This window comes from Heterocephalus glaber, unplaced genomic scaffold (assembly GCF_053883595.1).
Source record: "Heterocephalus glaber isolate CG9 unplaced genomic scaffold, H.glaber_assembly_v1.0 deba00001504, whole genome shotgun sequence".
NCBI classification, from domain to species: domain Eukaryota; kingdom Metazoa; phylum Chordata; class Mammalia; order Rodentia; family Bathyergidae; genus Heterocephalus; species Heterocephalus glaber.
In genome coordinates this window covers 45,851,775-45,876,693 of record NW_028258324.1, presented here as the reverse complement: position 1 = coordinate 45,876,693, position 24,919 = coordinate 45,851,775, and the positions used below count along the sequence as shown (strand labels likewise).

Genomic DNA, 24,919 nt, shown 5'->3' with positions numbered 1-24,919 from the left:
ACAATCCTTTAAGTAATACATAGAGTTTATAAATTGCCTTCATCCAATACTACTTAATTTCCACATGAATCAATAAGATATCTTAGATTATTCCCTTTTTCTAATCATAGTAGCCAATACACATGGAAGCTAGGTGGCTGGTCAAGGCTATATGCCGGTGAGCAGCAGAATGTGGACAATACCATGTATGACCTCAGCCTTCTGACCCACTGGCCTCCATGATACTGTGTTATAAATCCAAACATGACTAATAGTATATGCTCCTTTAGCACATAGACAAAACATCTTCACATGCATTCTTCAGGTTTACTATCTTCCTCCTGATCTTTATCATTCAAAATTTTGAATTTTGGGCCGGGGATTTAGCTCAGTGGTTTCGCCGCCTGCTGCGCAAGCGCAAGGACCCGACGTTGATCCCTGGTACCCCCCAAAAAATTTTTGAATTTTATAAAATTGTGTTATGGATTGTATCTAGTTGATCCCCAAAGCCTCATGTGGTCACAGGTGGAGCTTTTCAGAGGTGGCTAGATCTAGGGTGTATGATGCTGGGATTAAGGATGTGATGTTAGGATTGATTCCAGGTGTGATACTAGGATTAAGGGTGCCCCACCCTGGGTGTGAATGCTGCCCCTCCAAGGGTGGGTAGCCTGGATAGAATATAAGGGACAGAAAGAGGGCTGCTACTGTCCTTGCTTATCACTTGCTGCTTTGTTGCTTTGCTACTTTGCTGCTTGCTGCCTTGCTGCCTGCCATGAACTGTTTCTCCTCTGCCCTGCCACCCTGCCTTGGAGCCAGCCAACTATGAAATGAAACTTGTACAAACTGTGAGCTACAACAAACCTTTCATCTTTTAGGTTTGGGTGTTGAGTAATTTGTCTTAGCAACAAGAAGAATAACTAAGACAAGTTGCAATAGCAAAAATATTAATTATCATTTTTATGTATTCTCTTCTGTTCTACTTTTAATAGCCATATCAAGAAAGTTGCAGTTGGAATTTGTTTAAGATTAATTTTATTTAGAGGATAACTACTAAATGCTTATGCCTTTAGTTATATCTACAAAGGTACCTACAGAAGCAAACAAGTAAAAATCTATAATACAATGAAAAAAGAAAAGAAAAGAAATCTGACATTTGCCAGGATTTTGTTATAACATTGGAAAACAGTATCCCAAATAAAATAGATAATAATCTACACAAGACAAATTAAATCCATATTATTGGAGGTGGCATGATTATATTACTTGATACAGGAATTTGCTATCCTGGTCCATAATTATGAATCCTATGTCAGATCAAATGATGGGTAGAATTTTTTTGTTGTTGTAAGTTTTGTATATATACCTCCTAGTAAAAATTTATAGCATCAAGAAAAAAAATGAGAGTTCCCCTTCTTTCATTCCTCAATTCTTTCTGTCAGTATTATATGATTCACATAGATTTTACATATTTTTTCTGTGTCTTATGCCCCCTTGGATGAATCCAATTAAATGTTGGTTTAATTTTCTATTGCTCATTCTGGAAAGACCTAGCATTCCTTTAATATTTACGTCTCCTCTCTTGGAAATTTCTATTTTGGTAGAATCAGTTCTCTTTCTTCCCTTGAGAAAACCAAGGGAAGCTCTTCTTCACCCCACACCTTTATCTGTGTATCAGTAATTACTGAATATTCTTTTAGGTCAATTTCCTTGTTTCTCTTAATGGTCTTTTCCATTTTATTATAGTTGAAAAATAGCTTTTTATCCCTGTTATACATTTTCATCATTTTCTTCTGCTTTCTTAGAGAACTAAGGAATTAGTGTTTGATAAATGATTATTAAATTATTTACTTCAGAAATCAGTGATTTGATTATTTAAAAAAAGAAATCAGTTATTTCACTTAAAATAATTTCCATATTATTTTGGGTCAGTTTCTAAATACATTTAAAGACCATTTTAATTTTGTCTATTCTCTAAAGAATTATAATAGTTATAAATGTTTTAAAAAGTTTCTCAAAATTATTTTTAGCTGAGACATAAAAAGCATAAAATTTGTACACATTAATGGGATACCATGCAATATTTTGATACATGTACACATGATATAATAGTTAAATCATGTTAAATATATTTGTCCCCTTGAACATTTATTTTTTGATGAAAATTTCAAAATGCTTTCTTTTAGCCTTTTGAAAGAGTAAACACATTATTGTTGTCTATAATCACCCTACTGTGCAAATGGCATATGAGAACGTCTTACTTCTAACTGAGGCTTAGTACCCATTGATCAACCTTTCCCCACATTTCCCTCCCCTCTTCTCTACCCAGCATCTGGTAAGTAATATTTTACTCTCAACTTCTATGAGCTTGAAATTGTTGAAGAGCTTCATAACTTTGCCATAAAACAGTATTTCAAACTTGTATACCATGAAGCAAAATTAAATAACTTCCACGTAACAACTGAGGGCCAAAAAAAAAATAAGAAGAGTTCTATCACTAAGAAGAATAAAGGCTAATAGACAATTCAGGATGAGCAAGCATCTGATAAACTGTCTTGAATTATTTCTGAATGATAATAGGCCTTCTTTTCCTTTTGTTATGATGCTGGGAATCAGACTCAGAGCCTCCTGCATGCTAGGCAAGTGCACTATCACTGAGCTATAATCCCGATAGCCTGTAATTTATTAATAAAATTGCTGCCCTCTGGATTTAGAATTCAAAGCAGAAAACCAAAGAGTCTACAGTGTTGGTCATTCTTTGATGGAAAAAGAAATGATAGGTAGAACATCAAAAGCACCAGTAAATTTATTTTTTTTAAATGAGTTAGTATAAAGAGCTGCATTTTTCTAGTTGGTTCCTGAGTTAAACAGTGTACTCTTCTTCAGTAATATGGGGGGGGGGCATTTGCAGCTTCTACTTTTATAGGAGGGTCAACCAGTTTTCCCAATTCTATGCCAATTATTATGGGAATTCCTTGTGAAACTTTGTGGAATGTTACCCAGAATGAATGAAGTGGCTCTAAATGTTGAGTAGAGAAATAGACTTTGCTTTAGCTACTTTGCGCTGAATGGAAAAAACAAAACTAAACAAAAAAGAAAACCTGGCCAAGTGCATCTTTTTGACACCCATAAAAATGTGTATACATTTTAGTTGTGCCTATATCTGACTTGACACAATTAAGTGTATCGGGAAGCAATGTAATTTGAAAGTTATTTCTGAGAGAATGGAGAGACTTGGGATTGACCTCTTAGGTATGACTTGAAACAGATAATTTAATGATTAAAACAGATGTCTAATTCAAAAGAAGTAAAAATACAGTGTTTTGATCAGAAGAGAACTTGGAGTTTTCAGCATGTATATGACACAGCTTTTGTGATATTCCGGGGATTTCATTTCCAATATGAATGACATAAATGGCTAAATATAATTTTCCTAAAATATTACTTCATTGGGTCAATAGCAAGATATCATCCTGGCCTTTGTGTTTTGGCTGGCTGACATTTGCTTCTTTCCCATGAAAAAAAAGTAGAACTGCCCATATAGAATTGAACAGAACAAAGTATCATGCTGCCCCTCTCTGTTTATTAAGATAAACTTCTGGTAAGATGGTTAGGCAGGAAGTTGCAGTAGTTCAGGAAAACTACAGTCTACTGCTTCCTCTCACTATCTGGTACACATTATTTTAAATTTTGGCATTCTATTTTGAATGTTTTTTTAAGTAGAAGATATATTGAGTTTTGAATGATACTTCAGGTTTCTTTTCTGTGGGTACTGAATAAGTGGAAAATGTCAATATTTTTATTTGTATTAACACATTGAGGTCAGAGCAAACCTTTAGTAATCTGACAGAAAGTACTTCACTTGAGTTCTAGAATATTTGCAATGAACATGGCAGAGCATTTTTTGAAGTAAAATTGCCATCATTTCCATTTGTAAATAACTTTTATAACATATTGATTCATGAGGTTACTTTAAGTTATATTGATAACTCCACATGGTGATTTTATTATAGTTACTATTCTTTTTTCTACTTAGTATGTATGATTCAGAGAAAGATTGACCTGTGAGCAAGGATAAGATATTATGTTTCTTCTAAAAATTTTGTGTAATTTTCCCACATCAGCTAATACAGCAGAAAACAAGTTCTTCTAAACAGCTATTTTCCTTAGCAAAAGCAAATTGTTAAATTTAATTTAGTTTATGATTATGGACTGTTACCCATGTATGGAAATTTGCATTGTTTTTCCTAGAATTCCAACTTTCTGTGTGACTTGCCATTTTTCTGGTTCTATTCGGAAGAGACCCCTCAATGAAAATTAGTGTAAGACTTAGTTGTTCACACTCCCACTTTAAAGTTCAAGCAGTAAAAATCTTATACAGTGGACTAATACAGTAATGTCTACAAGACAGTTTTGATGTTGGGGAAAGTTAGATGTTTGGTCAGTAGAAAATATTTAAAATGATACAAAAAATAAATTTAGAACCTTTTTGATTTGTTGCTTAACCAATCATAATGTAGATGATATTAATAAATCTGACCTAACAAGATTTTAATATAGAAATTGGTAGCATTTACAGATTTCAGAGCTACAGTTATTTAACATATCTTGGCCATATGAAAATAAAATAATACCATAATTTTATAAAGAACCAAGTAGCTTAATTAGAAGCTCAGATAGAAAAAAAAAGAATATTCTTGGCAATATCTCTAGAATCTAGCACATCTTTAACAAAAATTCATTATGTACAGTCTAAAACTGGTTTAAACTGGTCATCAAATTACTTAACAGTAGAATCTCAGTTGTTTTCAAAGTATTTTTCCCCTAAGCACGTTTGCTTGTGACAAACTGCTAGTCTCTCATTTCTTATGGATTTTGAAGACTATTTCAAAGTTATATTATTTTATAGAATCAGAGCCAGTAACTGGGCAGCTAACAACACTAACTGAAGTAGAGAATCTGGAAGGACAGGTGCTGAAAGGCAACTTAGATGTTCAGCTATGTTTCATTAAATTCAATTCTGAAGCCATATGCATGTGTGTGTATGTGGAACAGAATCAATTTTCAAGCATGTGGGATATTGGAGCTGGATGTCTACTCATAGAAGTATAGATCCCATACATATAAAATAGATTTTCAGTTTTCCAGAACAAGTTGATTTTTCAGAGGAGGCATTAGAAGTTAGCGCTAGCCAAAGACAAGAAAGCACAGGAATGAATATGCAGTGGAATACATTTCCATCAACTGAACTTCTAAATTAGAAACAAATAGAGGAAAAAATGGCATTGTTTATGAGACAAACAATAGATAAACATAAAAATAGAAAAGAATCATTTTTATTTTTTGCCAAGAGTTTACATAATTTGTGTACATTTATAAACAGTTACTTATGAGATTTTCATATTTGTTGCCCACTAGCTTCTGAACTATTGTTTTTATTCTTTTAAGTGTAAAGTAATAAACCTGATGTTAAATGTAAGATGTAATTTTGTTCGGTACATTCTCATTAAATAATTAGTCTATGATATTTTGGTGGGTTTTTTACATTGATTACATTTATTTTTACATTGATTTAACATTATGTGGGCTGGGGATTTAGCTCTGTGGTTCTGCTGCCTGCCTTGCAAGCGTAAGGTCCCGAGTTCAAACCCAGGTACCAAAAAAAAAAAAAAGCCATTATATGCAACAGCCATTCACACTTGCTTCATTAGCTTACTTAAATCACATAAATAGGTACTGATGAATAGACGCATTTATAGCCAGCTCCTTACCAGAGAAGGAATTTGAAAATAATTGTGAGATATTAATTTGCTCTGAAACACTCTGGAGCATTTGTTGGAGTGATGTTGAGAGAGTGATAACAATTTAGGAAATTCAGATAATAGGTACTAGAATGTTCAGTAGCATTTTTGAGAAGGCTCTGAGAGGTCCTGAAAATAAACAATGTCATCTCCCCTTCCTTGGCACAGCTTTTTTTATTATTGTTCTAATGCACCTTAACCTGTTGTTTTCTGTACCCAGTACACAACAAGTAGAAAACCATTAACTTTTTTTGAAGACAAATCTTATGTTTTGTTCAAGAGTAAGTTCTTTCAGTAATCACTGCTATAAGGCATTACCTAAGAACACTGTGATAATAATGGGATGCTATTAAGAAAACAAGCACCAAGAACAGGAATTAAAAAGAGCACTCCTCCTGCACTCATGGAGACAGGATCCTTCCAGGAGAGTGGAATTCAAGATACATGTAGTATGGCCCAGCTGTTTGGGAACATTAAAAATCCCTTCACTTAAGCTGTTGAAAGCTGCAAAAAAGACCAAATGTTTTCCATCTCAAAACACATTTTACTTAGCTATGTTTTGAAAGCTATTATCTAAACATTAAAAAAATCCATCGTATTTTAACATGATTCCTTGCTTTGGAGCAAATCTGCAGTTATAATTTAAATTAGGAAAGAGAATGAAAAAGGTAGAAAGCAAAAGAACATTTTATTCTCCTACTTTCTTGTTTATCTTTCCTTAAAGTACTTGAAGGACATAAAACAAGGAAATAAAAAAGTCACTAACATACAGTTTTGTTAACTTATCTTGTGAACATTGAACATTATGCCTCAAATTTCTTATGGTACATAAAGTGTTTCGCTTTGCAAGATCGTGTATACAGCACTTCAAAAAAGCCAGTGGGACAGCTCACTAAATGTAATGGATGTGTAACAGCAGATCTTTAGATCTCTTGTATTTAGCATGACAACTTTGGAGCTCTTTGGGTACTTTAAACATGATATCTAGAACTACATATTTTTCTCAGTGATGAAAAACATAGACTAATTACAAACTTCTAATATGCTGTAGGTGGCTGGACCATCAGGTACAATGGCAGCATTTGGTTACATTGCATCTTTTTTGTTACTGAAATTAATCAGTTTTACAACTGCAACATAATTTCATTTTTCTGAGTGCAATTTCATGTTGATTCTTACTAGAATGGCTCACTGAAGCATAGTCACAGTTTGGAAATGTTTGCTGAACAGTGTTGTTTACTTCTCGTAACATTTTAAAAGGTGATTTCTCAGGTGCTTTCCAGAGACACACATCTATATCTTTCTCACCCAAATCTTTAAGAAAGCTCATCAAGCAGTTTCAAAAGATATCTTAAAATAGAGGGACTGATTCCCACTTTAAGACCTACTTTCATAAACCAATGTTTTTCCTGTAAAAATCTATGCTAGCTATTATATAGACAAAACTTTTGAGAAGGAACTTCTCTAGGAACAGAAGTTAAAGAAGGAATATGTGGGATGCAGACCACAAGTAGGTTTTGATGATAGCAACACAAGGAAATTTAAAACACTTCGGTAATCAGGTAAGAAAGCAGATAGCAAGAACTGACATGCTAGACTTAGGCGGAAACCACCACTAATAACCCCAAATGACCTTCCCTGAGCTGAGACATAATTATGATTTAATGATATAATGTCAAAAGTCGAATTTCATTGTGTTTATTAGCATCCATGTTAGGACATAGACTCATTGTTTTGCCTTCATTTTATTTTTTTCTTTATATTTTTATAGAAATCTAAGCAATGCGTAGAATGAGAATAAGTGTTTTCTAGAGTCACTTATGAAAACCCTAGTAAATGAGAATTTTACTTCCAAGGAACGCTTCTCTTCCTTGTTTTAGTACTGAATTTCTTTTGACATGTGTCTTTTCCTAAAGTACTACAATGAAAATATATTTAATGAATGAGAGAGTAAGTGAAAAACTGCTATTATTCCACAAACCAAGCTTTGGTACAAATTTGTTCTCACTTTGGTTTTAACTGAGCCTTGGCAAAATTATGATGCTTCATTGGCCTGCATTTAATTACCAATATGCAGCATAGATTTCCCTGGTGTCCCAGGAGTCTATTTTGGTCTTGGAAATACCCCCTAGTGGTACTTCTTTTATTGATCTATTTTATTAAACTGAGGTTAGGGGTCCTAGGGGTCCCTGTCAGTCAATGATTGGCTCAGAGTGACCCTAAATGATAACTCCCAATTATGGAGCAGATGACATCTTTGGCATCTTAGCAAGCCGTCTTTCAGGTTGTTATGTCTAAAGCAGTGTAACTTGCAGGGGGAATGTCGCAGAATATATAGTCAGAATGATCAGGTTGGATCACATCTTTAATATCTACCACTTAAGGAACTCAGGACAACTTACTCAGTCTTACTGAGTTTAGTTTTATCATCTGTAGAGCAAGAATATTAAATATATCCTACCCTGTCAGCAAATTATTAAGTGAAATGATACATAACAAGTACTTGACACAGAATAGGAGCTTAATAAATGATTGTGTCATATTTTTTTTTTACCATTTTACTATCTCCTGTTATTTTTCTGGCGTGCTAACTGGTCACCCAGTATCTACTTGCTCTTCCCCAATGCACTCGTGACATTGTTACTCATAAATTTTTTAAAGATGAGACCATTGCAAGGATTATGTCTCATTTCTTTTTGGTATGAATGAATAAATAAGTGGAATGAACAAGACAGACTAATGTTAGAAATGAAATATTTAAATGCACTTTAAGAGAAAAAAATGAATGTATAACTTGCTCACATCTCTAATTTTAACCACTTAATTAAAAAAATAAACTCAATGGTTTATTTTTAGTGACTGCAGCACAGAAAACATTGGGAGTATTAGGCATAATGATGGTGATTTAAAAGATTTTTTTGCTTTTGTTACTATTATTATTAAAATTAGTGGATTATAACATGATGTTTTTGGTTGCTGAACAAAATAGGGACACCTATTATCTAAAATAAAATGTTTTTACTTTATATATAAATCTTTGTGCCTCTGATATGTTAGTAATATTTAGATTAAAATAGAATTTATCACTGTTCTATTTTACTAACACAATTATTTATCAATATTGTTCTAGTTAATGATGACATTTATCAAGCTTAAAGTATAAAGCCATCTATTATATTAGAAACCATCAGGAAAACTGGTCTCTTTGTTTAGAGCACATATATGAATATAAACATACCTAAGCTATTGTAACAATCTATAGTTTTAACACATATGAGGATGATTTTACACTCCTAATAAGCAAAACTGTGCTGTATTTTTATCAAAGCAAATAAACATTGAAAATACAACTAGCATAAGAACCCCAGGAATGTTATTCTCCACTTTTGCACAGTTTTTGAATGCGGATCAGTCTCACCTCTTACCCAAAGCGTCCGCTACCATGCCAGTCTTCACATATCTTCCTCCTGCTTGAATTTCTGCAGTTCTTATCACTGAAACCACATGACCTAGTACTTAACATCTTAGAGTCTCCTATTATTTGCTGTTCTTTCAAGTAGCTTAGTTTGATCTCTCTAAATAGCTTGCATGAGGTTATATTGTTCCATAGCTGGAACAATGATTTATATTTATTTCAATATTCCCTCTGGCTTCTGAACCTCATCCTACATTATGTTTACTTTGGTCATTTTCAACTTGTGAATCAAGAGACAAGGAATTAGAAAGAGTGGTGTAGGTGCTGGAGAAATATCATAGTTATTCCAAAGAACAAGAATCCAGTACATTTATGAATGTGCATATGGATGTATGTACACTTGAACAAATTATAAAAGGTGGAGTCTGGTCCAAATTAAACACAGACCTTTTTAATCTTGTAGCATACCTATGATAATGTCATCACATACAAAAAAGAAAAGGAATTTGTAGAAATATTAAATATATATTATAACCATTTTACTAAAAGCAAAGTGATTTGGGGATGTTTACTCAATCCTGTTGAGTTCAGCGTTGTTATTTGTAAAACATGGATAATAATCACCACACAGACTGTTAGTGAATTATTAAATGAAATGATGCATAATAAACCCTTGAATAGCTTTGGTTGGTAGTTATACAGTCTTGTCTGAGAACCTCGGAAATGGGGACCAGTGGTTTCTTTATTGCAAATGCTTGCAGCTCCAGGGAGAGATCCTGCTACCACTATCAAGGAGCAGGAACAAGGGCCCAACCTGTGGATGGGGCAGTAAGATGAAAGAAATAGGATCTGCTCACATTATTTTTCACTTTTTGATCTAGCACTGATAGTTATGCTGTGGGTGGAGCTCCTAATAAACTGTACAGCAGGACACTTCTGTATTCAAAGATCAATATCTTATCCATGCTATATATAACAACGAAAAAAAATGTAAATTTGAAAATCAACCTTGCTGTACTTTAGTACATACTCTCACTCCAGTTGAGGAAACAAGTCTTTCTGAAATCTTGTCACAATGTCACCACTCTGAAACTTATGATCAAACTTTCTTCTGTTTGCAATGCCATAGCTGGTTTGAAAAAGCTTTTTATAATTTGGCTTTATCATGTCTTATTCAACTTTGTAGCTCTTAGGGTACCCTAGTGAGTCTTTTGCTTGATCATTTATGAGTAGAATGGGAGACAAGTATTTGTTAGGCTGCAGTGTGAATACCCCCTTTGGAGCTGCAGCAGGTTATGGAAGAGCTAAGGCTAAATGCAGACTAGGAAGTTGTCCTTTAGAGGTGTGAATTCCCTGATGGTCAGAGAAGCCCAGGCAATTGAATTATGCATATCCACTAAATAGCTTTTATTGGTGTGTTTGCTGTCTACCACAAAATATAGTGGTGGAAAACACAATAAACATTTATTATGTTCAGTTTCTATGGTTTAGGAATTTAGGAGCAACTTAGCTAGTTGGGCACTTTGGTCCAGAATCTCATCAGGTTGCAGTTTAGATGGCAGTTATCTAAAGCTATGATTGAGAATACAGCATATTCAGAATATGGGAACATTCATTGACATTGCTGCTAAGTTGGTTTTGATGGCTAGCAGATTTTACTTGTTCCCTACATAAGCCTCACAGGCTGCATGATATCCACAGAACATAGCAATAATGAGAGAAAGGAAGGGGGGGGAGATCTATTATTTTTGTAACAAAGCTTCAAAATGCACAAGCATTACTTTCTCTACATTCTGTTTATTAGAAAGCAGTCAGTAATCCCAGCCTTCATCATTCAGGGTAAGAAGTAGCAGATTCCACTTTTTGAAAAGGAGTGTAGGAAACAAGTTTTAAATTGCATGGGCATATTTTAAAACCATCCCAGTTGGGTATTCAGTATATTTATCTTTTATTATTTATCTATGTTTGGAACATAAAATGAATAAATGAATGGTTTATCCTAAAACTATGACCACTCTGATTTTTTAGTCACAAAACAAGTCATGCATCTTCTTCAGGTCTGTCCATATTCTCTAAATTCTGAGCTAATAGCTTCAGAAAATTGGTAATTATCCAATTAAGAGTCCTTTTTAATGCAACATCAAGGTCAGTAGATAAGAATAGGACCATGTCCCCCTTGCTGAGTATAAAGATACTGCGATTCAGCTGCCATTGCCAGCACCTACCTGTAATAGGGATGGTCTTCCCAGCAATGGCTATGATTCATCAGGATTCATCCCTTACAACTATCAGGTAGCTATAGGGTGCAATTTATAACCAAATGGGCAATGCAATGGGCTTTTTAACTGCAGTTTGCCGCTCCTTAAAGACAGGAACTTACAGGTTTAATTATAAGACTCAGTACCAGATGGTTTGTCAGGACATAGAAGATACCTAATAAATGCTTTTGGAATAAAAGGAACTAAGCTGGTTTATATGTTGAATAGGTCTTCCCATTGTAACATGATGTCCCAGCCAGCAGGTCAAATTTACTCACCCTCTACTCAGGCCCTCTGCATTCACACTGTGTCCTATTTTGTGTGTAAGCCCCTTTGCCATGAATATTTCATCTTTATTTTTTTCTCACATTTGGTCAAATGATATTTTAATATTCTACAGCAATTATTAACAAAAAGTTCAAATTTATTTTCTGTTCAAGGTTTATTTTTTAAAGCACATATCATTTCAGTAGAATTATGAAGGGTCCTATTTTTCTTCATGGGCTTTTTTTAATTTTCTAAAATTAGCAAGTGTTTTTTCCTCATTATGACTAAGATCTCTAACTTAGTCGTTAGATGCTCTTATACATTTGATTTCTTATTTTTGTTATTATTCTCCGGCTTTGTACATTTTCATTTTCCTTTCTTAGAAACTACTGTCTGAGTGGGCAGCAAATAAATAAGAAAAAAAATTCCTTTTCTCTTCTGACGTAAGGGTTTCTATCTAAAATGACAACACTAAACAAACCATAGAAGGCATTTATAAAGAAGGAAACTATTTTATAGAAGTAGAATTTTACTTAATAACTAGAAGGATACTCAGAATGGCCCTAACACCAGAGGGCTGCAGCACAGCAGGATTAGGGAATGAGATGATTGCTAATGAGCTCAAGTGCTTTCACACTTGCAGAGAAGAAACAGGTCATCTTCTGGATCCCAGGAAGGTCTTCCTACCTCATTGTGGCAATTTATTTTATTGAGCCCCTCACTTTCCCTGCTAGAATCCACAGGAGGCAGAAAGTTTGTGGAAACAGGCTATTGCAACCATATCTAGATACGAGTAATTTAACCATTGAATTCTTTGAGTCATGAACCACTAGTATCACTAGACCATGCACACAAAAATATTGGAGGCAGAGAAGAATGGAGAAGTACTGATTTGCCCGCCACAAATATTGTGGGTATAGAATGCATTATTGTTGTAATTATTTATCTTGTTATTGCTAAGGAATATTTTTCAAAACCTAAGCCATACTCAGTGAATGTACATCTTACTGAGAGCTCAGATTGTAGAGTAAGTAATTGAGAATGAAATGTAATCATAATTTCCCTTGCTCAGCCTTGAACCTGTTTTGGAAAAGATCACTGTAGCTTCATTTGAGCATCAGAAAAAGTAGTATACAGTATTTGTGTTCAGAGGTTGCATGGTCTGAAAAATACATATCTTTAAACCTGAGAGTCATACTCAATGCCATAAGATATTCTAAGTATAAAAGTTATTTGCACACTGATTCTACTGAAGAAACAGCTGATTCATATCTCTGCCTCATGCTCTTTTCTGAGTAAAAGCTTCTTATGTCCCTCTCTCTCCTCCTCATTCCTCTTCTCCTGTTCTTCCCTTTTCCTCTCTTGCCTTCTCCCCGTTTTTGGTTTGCACTAATTAAATACGTCCATGTTGTCACTCCACTATGCTTTCCAAGATAAAAATTTAACAAAACATAAGATTTCCAGTGACTTTTAAAAAAATATTCCAGCATCACCAAGGAGAAAGCACAGGAAATGATAAACATTTTTGTGGTAATTTCTCTAACAACAACTACCACAATTAGAAAAAAAAGTTACACAACTGAAGAACTTAGAGAATCATTTAAATTTGATTCATCAACATTTTTTTTTATGAAGCTTGCTGGCTCTTATAGCATGATAGTGGGGAGGAGGAATACAAAACAGTAAAACAATGTGATATTCTGCAAAGGATGAGTTTAAAATTATAATCTATAGTCATTTCAATCTTACTATTGTAGACTCATAATTCATTGTTCTCTACATCATAACAGAGTTCTATGGTTTATTAATAAATGAGTGGTTCGGATCATATGGAGAGAAATATTATGTGTGAATTGGTATATATGTATATTTTCCTCTATAAATATTCCCATTCATGTCCTCTCATGGTTGTAGGGCACTGCATTAGCAATCTTCATTTGTTTTCCAGCCAAGAACTACATACAAACAAAAATACTTTTGAGAATCTGCATCCTGGATATTGATCTGTACTTAATTCCGGGGTTTATAGGCAAGCTATATTAGGATTTTATTTGAAGTTGAAGAATTGACAAAAAAAAATTTACAGAAAGATGTTTTCAAGCCACAACTGAAAGCAATGACTGTATTTTCCCAATGATACTGGAATTTTACTAATACGTTAAGCACTACTGGAATATTCTGACATTTTCCCATTTGGTGTATATCATATGACATCATTAAATGTATTGTAAATTTAACATGCTTTTCTGGCTCTACCAAGTTTTTATTTTATTAAGTTCTGGCTCTGAGTCATTGATGTGATAAAATGGAACTTTAGGATTTGCAACATAAAGAAAAAATAAACGTTTCATTAAATCATTGATAAGAACCCATGAACTGTTTCCTAACTCCATAGTGGACCTTGTAGCCAGGTGTAAATAATAGCAGCATCTGCCATTAGAGCTTTGGAGTAGAGCAATAACTCTTGGGCAGAATAGCCTCACTATCCTTTGCCCCTTGCTTCAGTGTATACCTCTGTTGTTAGAAGAAAGCATTTCCAATAGATCACAAATTAATCACAGGCATTAGTGCTCTCTACAGAGATTATGTGGCTGCACCCATGAAATGTTCTGTTCCTCAAGATGATGAGTTAATTCATCTGGAACAATGTTAGTTCATCAAGATTTGTGGTTTATCTAAGGATCAAATTCCTGTAATTTTGTATGCCATCTGATTTAAAGTCCACTTAGTTTAGCAGTGAGATAGCCATAGGCGGGCGCAACACCTGAATCCAATATCCAAAACTGAAGAAAGGAAAATTCTTAAATGTTTAATTCAGTCATTCTTAGATGGAGATTGCCTAGCTGTTTTTCTTTCTCCTGGGGAAATATATATATCTAGATAATGCCAAATCTTATTAAGAAAAACCTAAATAAGATAAACATTACATGTAAATGTGCTCAGGGTAAAATTGTGTTTTAAAAAGGCCTTTAATGGAAGAGGATAGGAAGGAGTGGGTTGATATAGAAAAGAGATTGTACACATTCCTTTGGAAGGGTCTCATAATGTGTACTCAAATACAATTATAACAGGTTAGAGGCAAAGGATCAATTGGCTGGAGTTTACTGATAACCTACTTCCCTTGTAAATTTGATAGAACTTCCAAATGCTTTCAGGTAGAATGAAAAAATTGAAGCTTCATTTGTCTTTATATTTTTATGACTATTTTGTAGTGACATTTTGGCCAACAGTTGCAAATAGTAGGTCAGTTAATAGAAAAATATATATGGGAAACACTTGTGCTTTGGCAAAACAGATGCAAAGTAATACAAAGTTTTATTTCCAAAAGTGTTCCTTTAGGTGTTTCAGTGGAAGGAGAAAGAGGCTTTCATACATGTTTAAACAACTTTGATGATGCCCAGTTAAACAAATTAGTTTTTTTTTTTTTTAAAGGGCTTAGAGTTTTAGTCTTAGACTTAAAGAATTTAACTTTAAGAATTAAAAGAGAAGTTAACAATGAAAATCCAAAAGGGAGCTAGATATGACTCACTTGACTCCAAACACATTTTCAGAAAATACTTGTTAATAATTTACCAATTAAAAATGCTGGTATGAACGATGCTTCTTGTCATCTAATAGTTTTCAGGTAGATTAGCTAATAAGAGAAATATCCCAAATGACCCTAAACATGACAACTGACTAGTGAATGGTCTCAATAATATTCAGTACTTTAAAGATTTCAAATCAGGGAACTTGGAAGATTTTGCATGAGTGTGATTAACAGAACCATTGCTTCACCTCCGCAATCTCTTGTTTCACTCAATGCTGTGAGTAGCAAAGGTGAGCAAAGTGAAAGACCTGCTTATACCCACTTACAGGGCCAAGAGCATTTACACACATCTTCAGTTGTGAACCAGAGCTGAAGATTTTTTAGAAGAAATAAGCAGGAAAGAAGCCTGGAAAGATTAGTTTGATATCAAATTACATAAGAGATTGCATTTTGGATTAGGGACTTTATCATCTAACAAATTGAGATCCAACATTTTTTGTTAGCATGGTATTTCTCCTCTTGCTTTTGTTTTTGCCTCTTACCTTTTGTTTTTAGGTAAAGCAACACATTGTTACAATCTTGATTTTTCAGAAGAGCAATATTTGGTGTAAACATCACACAAAAATTCAGGTCTAAAGTGACAAGGGCTTCCATTAGGCTGGTCCCCATGGAAAGATGGGATACATTGAGATGGAAACAATGTAACAAATTGACCAGGCCACTCACTACTTACTAGGGATAAGGGGAAAGGAAGGGGCCAAGCTGTGGTTTAGCATGTGAGCCTGGATAAAGAGCAGAGAATTAGAACAGAAAGAGAACAGAGAGGCTGAGGTGGCAATAGGGCAATGTATTGCTATTCTGGAGAAGCAGCAATGGAAGGAATTCCCATCTCTAAATCCCTAGAAAAGAATTACCAGTGCATCAGTTGATTCTGACAGGGGAACAGTATTCAATAGCTAAGTTTCCTTGGATAGAAGATACAGTTATTGCCTGTACATTTTGCCACAATTACTTCACTCTTGCAAGGAAGTTCAAGAGTAGTTCGACTTATGGAAAGACGCTACTGAAGATATCAGTGTGACTAAAACTTGAATGCTTCATTAAGAATTTTATAGTGGCTCTTAAAAGAGGATAAGACTATATTACAGACACACACTTGTAAGGTAAAGTAGAATTGGCTATAAACCAGGAGAGAAGCACAGATGATCTGGTGCCAAGGAGGAAAATGTTAAACCTGGTTTAAAAATTATAAAAAATTATAGTACATAACAAAGAGGCTTTGAAGGATAGATACCACTTTATCTGAGCTAACCAAGGTAAAATGTAATATAGGTTGAACAACACAAATGATAGTTATCATCCTATTAATAGTATCAATAATTACAGCTATTTTATATTGATGGTATGCTGTGTTCTGTGCATGATTTTAAATGATTTACATACAATATTCATTTAATTCTCAACAAATAGAATGAGATTACACTGAATGGCTAGGCATTTGCAACCCGCTGTAGAGTTCTGAGCAGGGATGTGAGTAACAGCGGATAGTTGGGAAGATTAACAGTGTGCAGTACAAACTGGTGAAAGGGTAAGTGTTGCCTTGAAGATCTGTTAGGACACCATCGTAGTAGTTCAGACTAGAGGTACCAGGCATTTAAGTGAAGCATTCATTCAAAGCGGTTGAGAATGAAAACCAAGGAAGGACCTGGTACATTTTTTTTCAACAAACATCAATTGAGTATTAGTCTACAGCAGGTATTAGATAGACTGGGCAATTATCAGAAGATAAAATAGATCTAATTCCTGCCTTCTTAAAGTCGACCAGAGGACATTATTAGGATGAATTTCCTGACTTTGGTAACAAATGTTGACATAAAATTAGTGGGTGTGTGTTGGTGTTTGTATGTGTGCTCGGGGGTGTGTTTGTATAGGTGTGGGTATGTGAACATGTGTCCTCCTGTCCTAGTTTTAGGGTTTGGGGATCTCAGTGCACTTCCTTTTGCTGATTGGCAGAGAACACAGTGGGAAGGACAGAACAAGCTCAGCTGCCAGCCAGACCGAGATGGACATCTTTGGGGGTAGCTCAGCTTGAGAGGAAAAAAAAAACATTTTTCTTAAAATTCTTCTCTCCCAAGGTCAGGGTAAAGATTAGGGCAGCCGACATTGGAATGGAAGAGCAGGATAGATAAATACTTACACTTTTCCATTCCCCCAAATCTAGGCCAGACTATCTTCCTCATTGTGCATGTGTGTAAGTTTACTCTAACTCGTTACACAAACACAAATACTGTGAAACTTACAGTATGTTGACCTGTTCCCATGAACTCAGAGCAGTTCACACTCATATTACCCAATTTATTTGCCCAACACTCTCATTATGCTGATATTATGAAATTTGTTCATGGAAACCGACTCAAAGGTTAAGTGACTTACCCAAAGGTACTCAGCTAGAAGTGGAGACAGGAGGAGAAGCAGGCCTTCCAACTTACGTTCCCCACAAGATCAGGATCTAAAGCACACTTAAATGGTGTTTCTAAAGCCCCGGGGAAGAAACTGACCCTGGAGTTATTGCAGACCATGCTTAATGCTGTTCTGAAAGACTAAATTAATTAAAAGTAATAAAATAATGAAAAATCAAATCCTTATAGAATTGAGGTTATTTCTGAAAAAATTTACCCCTTAGTTCTGCTCTAAAGTTAGGAAGATTTGTCTTTTTGAGACTGATGGTAATTATAATACAAGTTATCTTCTATAAAGGAAAAGATAATAGTAAATTTTCTTCAGTGACATAAAAACGTTTACTAATGACAGTGATCTGTGTTTTGTTGAATATTTATTTCTCAATTCCTTTTTTTTGCTTAAATTCTTTTATTGGTACATTCTAGGTACACAATACATTTACATTTCTCATTGGGAACTTGTACCTGTACATGATGTATCTTGGTTCTTATTTTTTCCCCATTCCCTGTGCTCCCTTCACCCCCTCCACCCTTCCCTATTTACAAAGACTTTTTTCCATTTTTTTCTTTTTCTCATAATTTTTCCTTTCCCTTCTTTCCTTCCCCCTTCCCCTCTATTTCTCAATTCTTGTAAATACTTGCTTATCTTTTTTAAAATTGTATCTTTCAGGGCATATACATCAGACAATTACATACCTCTACTGTGGAGGAATAAGGAAGAAAAAACTGACATTTTATCTTTTTTTCCACCAAAATTTTACAATATTCTATGGAAGTATATATTGCAACATTTTCATTTAACCCTGGTATAAATTTTTTTTGTTGCTGCTATGCTTTAACCACTCAGCATAATAGCTTAGAAGTGAAATACATCAAAATGGCCCAACAAAAAATATTTTAAATATGGCAGCCTTTGTTGGAGTTTAGGAAATAAATCTTTGAGTACTGTATAATAATTTATTTACTTGAGCTGTTGTTTCAGCAAAGTATTTCATTTTAGTTTCCAAAGAAGTGCTTGTCATTACTAAATATATTTAAAAATCGAAGCAAAAAATTTTGCCTTCATTCTGGCCAAATATACTATGAAATACTCAACTGTTAAAGTCTTCTCCATTTTACATAAAAGACCAGATAGGTGATTATGGTTGTATAGTTAATTAATAAGAAGGGAAGTAGTGAATGGTTCACTGGGGAAACTTTTGTGTCACATTGTCGATTCTGAGGGGTCCCGTGCCATAGGACAATAACAGGGTGCTAATTCTGAACGCACACAGTGACATTGAGATTTGTAGGAAATCAACCCTCCAGCAATCCTGGCAAGCCAGACTGACCCCAGCAAATGAAAATAATCAAAAGTAATTAGAAGCGTGCTGGACTACTCCTCAGAGAGCCGAGCAGGAGAGTAAACATGCCTGAATCCTCCAGCCACTGCAAAGGCCCATGTCTGAGCTGTTAGGTGCCCTGACCTTGTCCACATAAAGATGTGATTTATGAAGTGCAGGGCACAGCAGCAGGGCTTCTGTCTTCTCCTGGAGAACCAAATTACTGAGGTGGAGATTAACATGCTTTCAGTCAGGCCCATTTCCAGACCAAGGGAAATTTTTTATTTACATTTTTTTACCTTTAATTTCCTCTTTTCTTTTTAAACAGCCCCACATCCACTAGATTTTAAAAAGAAGAAAAGAGGAAGCAAAGCAGAGTCCACCAAGAGTGACCAGGCATCTTTCTCTAGAGTAGTGGTGATAGGCGCTGGGGCTATGGACATTCAGAGCTTTTTTTGGTTTGTAAATTCACATTGCGTTGGACACTTTTGCTGGATTTACCTGCTCAGAATAACAGAAATCAATGTCAAGTCCAAGGAACCAAGCTCGGAAAACTCCCCTGATTAAGTGATGTACATAATTAAATTTAAACAAAATATTACCTTTGATATCATGGCTTCTGATCTAGCTTCCCTTGCCTAAACATTATGTTTTATTACAAGGCATCTCTATTGGATAAAAAGGTTGAGGGAAATTGTAGGTGGTAGACAATTTGGAGGAGTAGGAGGGGGAGACAAATTGAGAGAAATATTTTTATATGAATCAGTGGCAAGTCTCTTGAGTTTTAAAGACACACATATTTTTTCTTATCTTCATCTCAGTTAGGGTAGGTAAGGTTTTACAAAACCCCATTCTGACATGGAAAAGGAAGCATTGATTTTCTTTTTAAACACACATCAATATCTATACACGAAGCTAATTTAATTACCAGGCAGTTATTGTTCAGCCAAATGTCAATTTCTGAGATTATTTCATGCTTCTTGACATGAACTGTATGAAACAGGCTTTAAAAGGATGACTGTGAATGAAAGTGAACTTGAGAAATGTAAAATGCACTTGTATGTTCTTGAAAAGTCACACACAGACACACACACACACACACACAAAACAATGTTAAAACAAAAATGTTAGGCTTGGAGTTCAGTGTACATTTAGCCACCTCAAGAAATCCAAAGCTGCAGAATTAAGCGAACTCTACTTAGGCTGAGGTTATGAAGTACCTTCCTCTATAAACCAAAAACATAATGTCAGAGTCAATGGGAACATACTTTATTAACTTTATGGTATTGAAAACTGCCAGCAAGTTGTCTTGTTTTTAAATATTGTCCTCTGCAGAGTGTTACAGTGCTGTTTGTCCACAGGAAGCCTATTAAAAGTGGACAGTGCAGTCATTTCATCTGGCTTTGGCTGGACTGCTTTTCTTTCCTTTAATGATGTGCTGGAATGTACCATGCCCATAGGGTCTCCATTAGCAGAACTTTTACTTCTGGGACGACCATGAAGTTTAAGGCTTAAAAGAGGCATCAGTTTACAGTCTTGTGGGAATCACTTGAATACTGGAGCACTAACTTCTTACTGCTTTAACTAATATATTGACTTATTTTAAATAAACACATACACAATGAAGGCAGAGCAGTGGCCTTATTGGAAATCTTTGGGCTTTTTAAAGGTTCTGCAATCCACACAGCTGGGGTAGGAAGAAAGGGGCCTGAGGAGGGTTTATGCCCTTTTCAAACCAGGAAGAAAACACATTAACCTCTCCCACCCCAGCTCTGCCTGATCACCCAAAGGGGGATCTTTACAACTTCCACAAAATCTATCAGTTCACACTCAAACCTCTTGTTTTCCAGTGCCTTTTACCCAGTGAACAATAATTAACAGGAATAAGGAATACGCCTATAATTCCTTCTAGAAAAAGTGTTTTAAAAATATGATTCTATTTTAAAACACTGCTGAGACACCATTTTCCCCTTCCCCCAAAGCTACACCTTTGATATAGTTTGCGCTCTCTTCCCATCCCCTGAATGTTCAGATCATCTGTCCTGATACATGTTTGCAAATTAAAGCTGGTTTGAGATTATAGTAAAACCATTATTTTTAATAGCCCATTTCAAAGGCAGCGCTAAGCACTGCAGAACACGCATGTTACTGATTACAGCTGAGCAGACATCGGCTTTTGCCGATTAATTTCTAACTGGGAACTACTGTAAACAGATTTCACCAGAAATCCCAAGGAATAAAGGGAACTGGTGGTGGTATTTGGCTCCTTGTATTTATTTATTGTCTTACAAATCTCTTGATGGAAACCAAGCTAATGGGAGAAAAACAACCCCTCCCTGCAAAAACCTCGTCCTCTCCGGTTTTACTTTGGATGGGGGGAAATGGAGGGAGGTGGGTCTTGTCCCTCCTAGGAGATTATTATTTAAAGAACAAGAGTAAAAAAGGTTCTTACAGCTAACTGGGATTTCGGGACCCTTTCTTTAAACTTCAAGTTGAGTCAAGAAAAAGTCAGGCGACTCTACCTTTTTGTGAAGTTGTTGTTCTATAACCAAAGGAGAGAGGCAGTAAGTTGGAAGGGGGCAGGAGAGGGAGAGAGAGGGAGAGGGGAGGAATGAGAGAAGTTGAGATACCATGTTTTGCTAGCCTCCTTTGCCCAGATCCTTATGACGATTTCCTTTAGTATTTGTTACAATTAGTATAAGATTGATGACGGCGATAATGATGATATTAACACAATAATGATAATGATGAAAGGAATCCTCCATTTCTCTAGATAAATCTTGCAAGGTCTCAGAACGTGCTCTTTTGGCTGTATTTGGAGAATTTCCTACGTAGAAGAAGCCTTAGGTCAGGCCGGTGCCCGCGGGCCTGGACTGCAGTGTGCCGGCCGGCGTCTGGGTGAGGCTGGGCCAGCGCAGGGTCCAGACGGCTGCGGGCGCCGGGTACGCGGCGGCGGGTTCACCTGGGTGGCTGGAGCCGCAGGCGCCGCTCTTTATTTCGGGACACAGCGCCATCTACTGGCTTCTTGCCACATCTGCAAGCATCCCGACCTTGCAAGTCCGCCCCGCCTCCCCCACTCGTACCCAATATAAGGGGGAAAAACTCCGAGGGCCGTTCCACGAAATTCTAATTTAGCCAGGACTTGCTACTGATTCCACATGACCTTTGTCTCCCCACCGACGTTTCCTCCTTTTCAAAGCAGTTTTATAAAGGGCAAGAAGGTGGAGGCTGCGGGGCCTGGCCTGGGGTGGGAGGGATGGGGAGAGCTTAGGGCTCCGAGCTCTCAGACCCCCTGATCAGGCCGCACTGTCTGAAGCAATCGGTTCCCCAGATTACTTGTATTTAATACACAATGCATCATAAAACAAATCCCTCATCCTGACAGGAAGAAAATAGAACAGCTCATAGCTAGAGCCGGTCCAATTTATGGCTAAATTAAAAAACAACAACAACAACAAAAAACGCTCCTACAATGGACAAGTTGAGGAAGGGCAGGAAATCAATGCTACAAACCCAGGGCTCTTAAAGGTTCTCAAGCACCGAACTCTATGGGAATATCTGACCGGGTTTTAGGTTATTTACAAAGGATTTTTCCTGTCCTACCTACCACCGCTGTGTGATTTTTCCCTGAAACAATGGCCATTATCTGAAATAACAGTTCAGTGTCACAGATAACAGGCCACCAAAACGAATTAGTCACCACCTCTTGTCATTTTCTCTCCCCCATGTCCCTCCCTTTTGTTACTATTTTTGTTTTTAAATCAGCTGGGGAGATATAGATCTACTCGATTTTCACGTTTACTTGCACTTGGAGAAGACAAAAGCTGGGTGGCACTTGTGTTGTCCTGGTTCGCAGATAAAGTTTAACGACGGCGCGCTCTCCTGCCCCTCTGGCTCGCTCCTCCTCCCCTCCGCAAGCTCCCCTAGACTCGCTTGCTTTGCCTAACTTTCCATTGTTGAGCTGGAAAGAACTTGGGTTTTGTTCACTCGTTCGTAAAAAGTTTTCTGATTAAAAAACACTTATTTCCATGCAATTGATGAGCTAAACTAAATTCTTCCAATGTTGGCTACAAATATATACAGGACCCCCCCCCCCTTTTTGCCTTCCAGTCCTGTCCAGTGTCTTTTCTGCATTGTGTTGGTACAAATTGATCAAATATATATCATAAAGTTATTAAATGTCGTGTAATACTGACCACTAAATATTTCTGCAGCAGGTACCTTGTTCAAAGTTTAAAAATAGTCTGGGTTTTCCAGTTGCCTAATTCTACTTTTGGGCTTTCATGATGTTTTAATTAATATATCAAAGAACATGGCAAAACTCACCAGTCTTCAATCTTCCTAAGCCCATAAATGCCTTATTTGGGTGAGTTACATGCAAATAATGTTCCAGATTTTAAAATCTCTTCTTCTAAGAAAAAGAAATAGGATTTGAAATTTTAACACACCTTTCTGCTGACCTCACTATAGGAATGGTGGGCCTAAATTTGACTACACATTTCCATTAAAAAGGCTCAAAAAGATACTTAGCAGAAAACTGGGAACCTATGTCAACTTTGTACTCTTGAGACTTCCGTTGGCTGAGAATTTCTGAACTAATCACGTTTAGTTCGAGCCAGCTTCCCTTCACTTTAAGCCTCATCTTCGCCCTCTCCAGCGCCCCACCCCACCCTCCAGCCTGCCCGGGTGCGCTCACCCTCACAGCCCTGAAATCCCCTCTCCACCCAGCTCTTCCCAACCCCCATCCCCTCTCTCTCTCCCTCTCCCTCTCCCTCCCTCTCTCTCTCTCTCTCTCTCTCTCTCTCTCTCTCTCTCTCTCTCTCTCTCTCTCTCTCTCACACACACACACACACACACACACACACACACACACACACACACTTACACTTGTGCTTTCAGGACATTGACCCGGAGGATATTTCCCTGGGGAAAGAAATCCTGCCTGGCGAGATCTCCCCATTGGTTGTTTACTCGGAGAAATCTACATGTTTAAGGGGGATGGTGCATCCATAATCAGTCTGTCCCTATAGGACTTGTGTCTTGGCGACCTTTTTGTGACCTCTCCCGCCAGAGGAGGCTGCTGTCACTTTAAAAATGTACTGAAAGAGGAGCCCATCCAGCTTCCTGATCACTCTGGGCTCCCTTTCTCCCTCGCCCCGGGTTCTTTCTGGATGGCCGAGCAGATCTTCTTTAAAGAGACAGTTCATGAAATAGAAACCCGGCGGCTGAGCTCGGAGTTGCGAAAGGGGACGATCCCGGGAGGGTCTGGGACCTGGAAGGCGCTGCGGAGGAGCTGAGCGGGGCTCGCGCTGCCCTCGCCCCCCAGACCCCCACCTTCGCAAACTCTCCTCCTCCTGCCCGTCTGCCCCCCTCGGACTCGGGAAGGAGAGGTGGAAGAAGTTTTAGTGGGTTTCAGATAACTTTCATTACACATCGGGCTGATAAGAGCGAGAGAAAGTGAGAAAAGAGGGAGGTGATGTGAACCCGAAGGAATAGCTGCGAGCTCATTTAGGAAGGGGGAAAAAAGCCAAAAGACACCCACCCCGGGTCACTCAGGCGAGAGAAGACTTCATTTCTGGTCTTAAAATACATTGGTGGAGGACAATAAATCTGAAACGCGTGGTCCCGGCGAGCAGATCCTAGAGACGGACAAAGTTATCAGAGACCCATTTGGAAATCGAGACGCGAGGCTTTCTTTTTGTTTTTGTTTTTTGGTTTTTTTTAACAACTCGAAAAATGTTGCTGGGGATCGTTTGAAAGGATTTTCGTGCATGAGCTTTGAGGGCTGCTGATTATTTTGTTTTGTTTATTTTATTTCTTCTGAGATTGCCTTTTATTGCTGAGTTGAGGCCATAGAAATCTTAAGGTAAGCGAACAACAACAACAAAAAAG

General features: G+C 36.7%; 1 protein-coding gene and 1 pseudogene across 9 annotated transcripts in view; one reads left to right on the top strand and one right to left on the bottom strand.

Moving 5' to 3' along the window:
* LOC106010546 (kanadaptin pseudogene) overlaps positions 1–17,825 on the bottom strand; it is a 67,873-nt pseudogene extending 50,048 nt beyond the window's left edge.
* Positions 1–24,919, top strand: part of Mecom (MDS1 and EVI1 complex locus) — a 582,840-nt gene that overhangs the window by 496,355 nt on the left and 61,566 nt on the right. The window contains exon 1 of one of the 9 annotated variants that reach the window (XM_087186491.1): positions 24,145–24,893. The exons of 7 other annotated variants lie outside the window; for them this stretch is intronic. The gene's annotated coding sequence lies outside the window, so the exon portion shown is untranslated. Of the gene's footprint in view, positions 1–24,144; positions 24,894–24,919 lie in introns of those variants that run through there. One more of the 9 variants, XM_021253942.2, reaches the window with a different exon arrangement.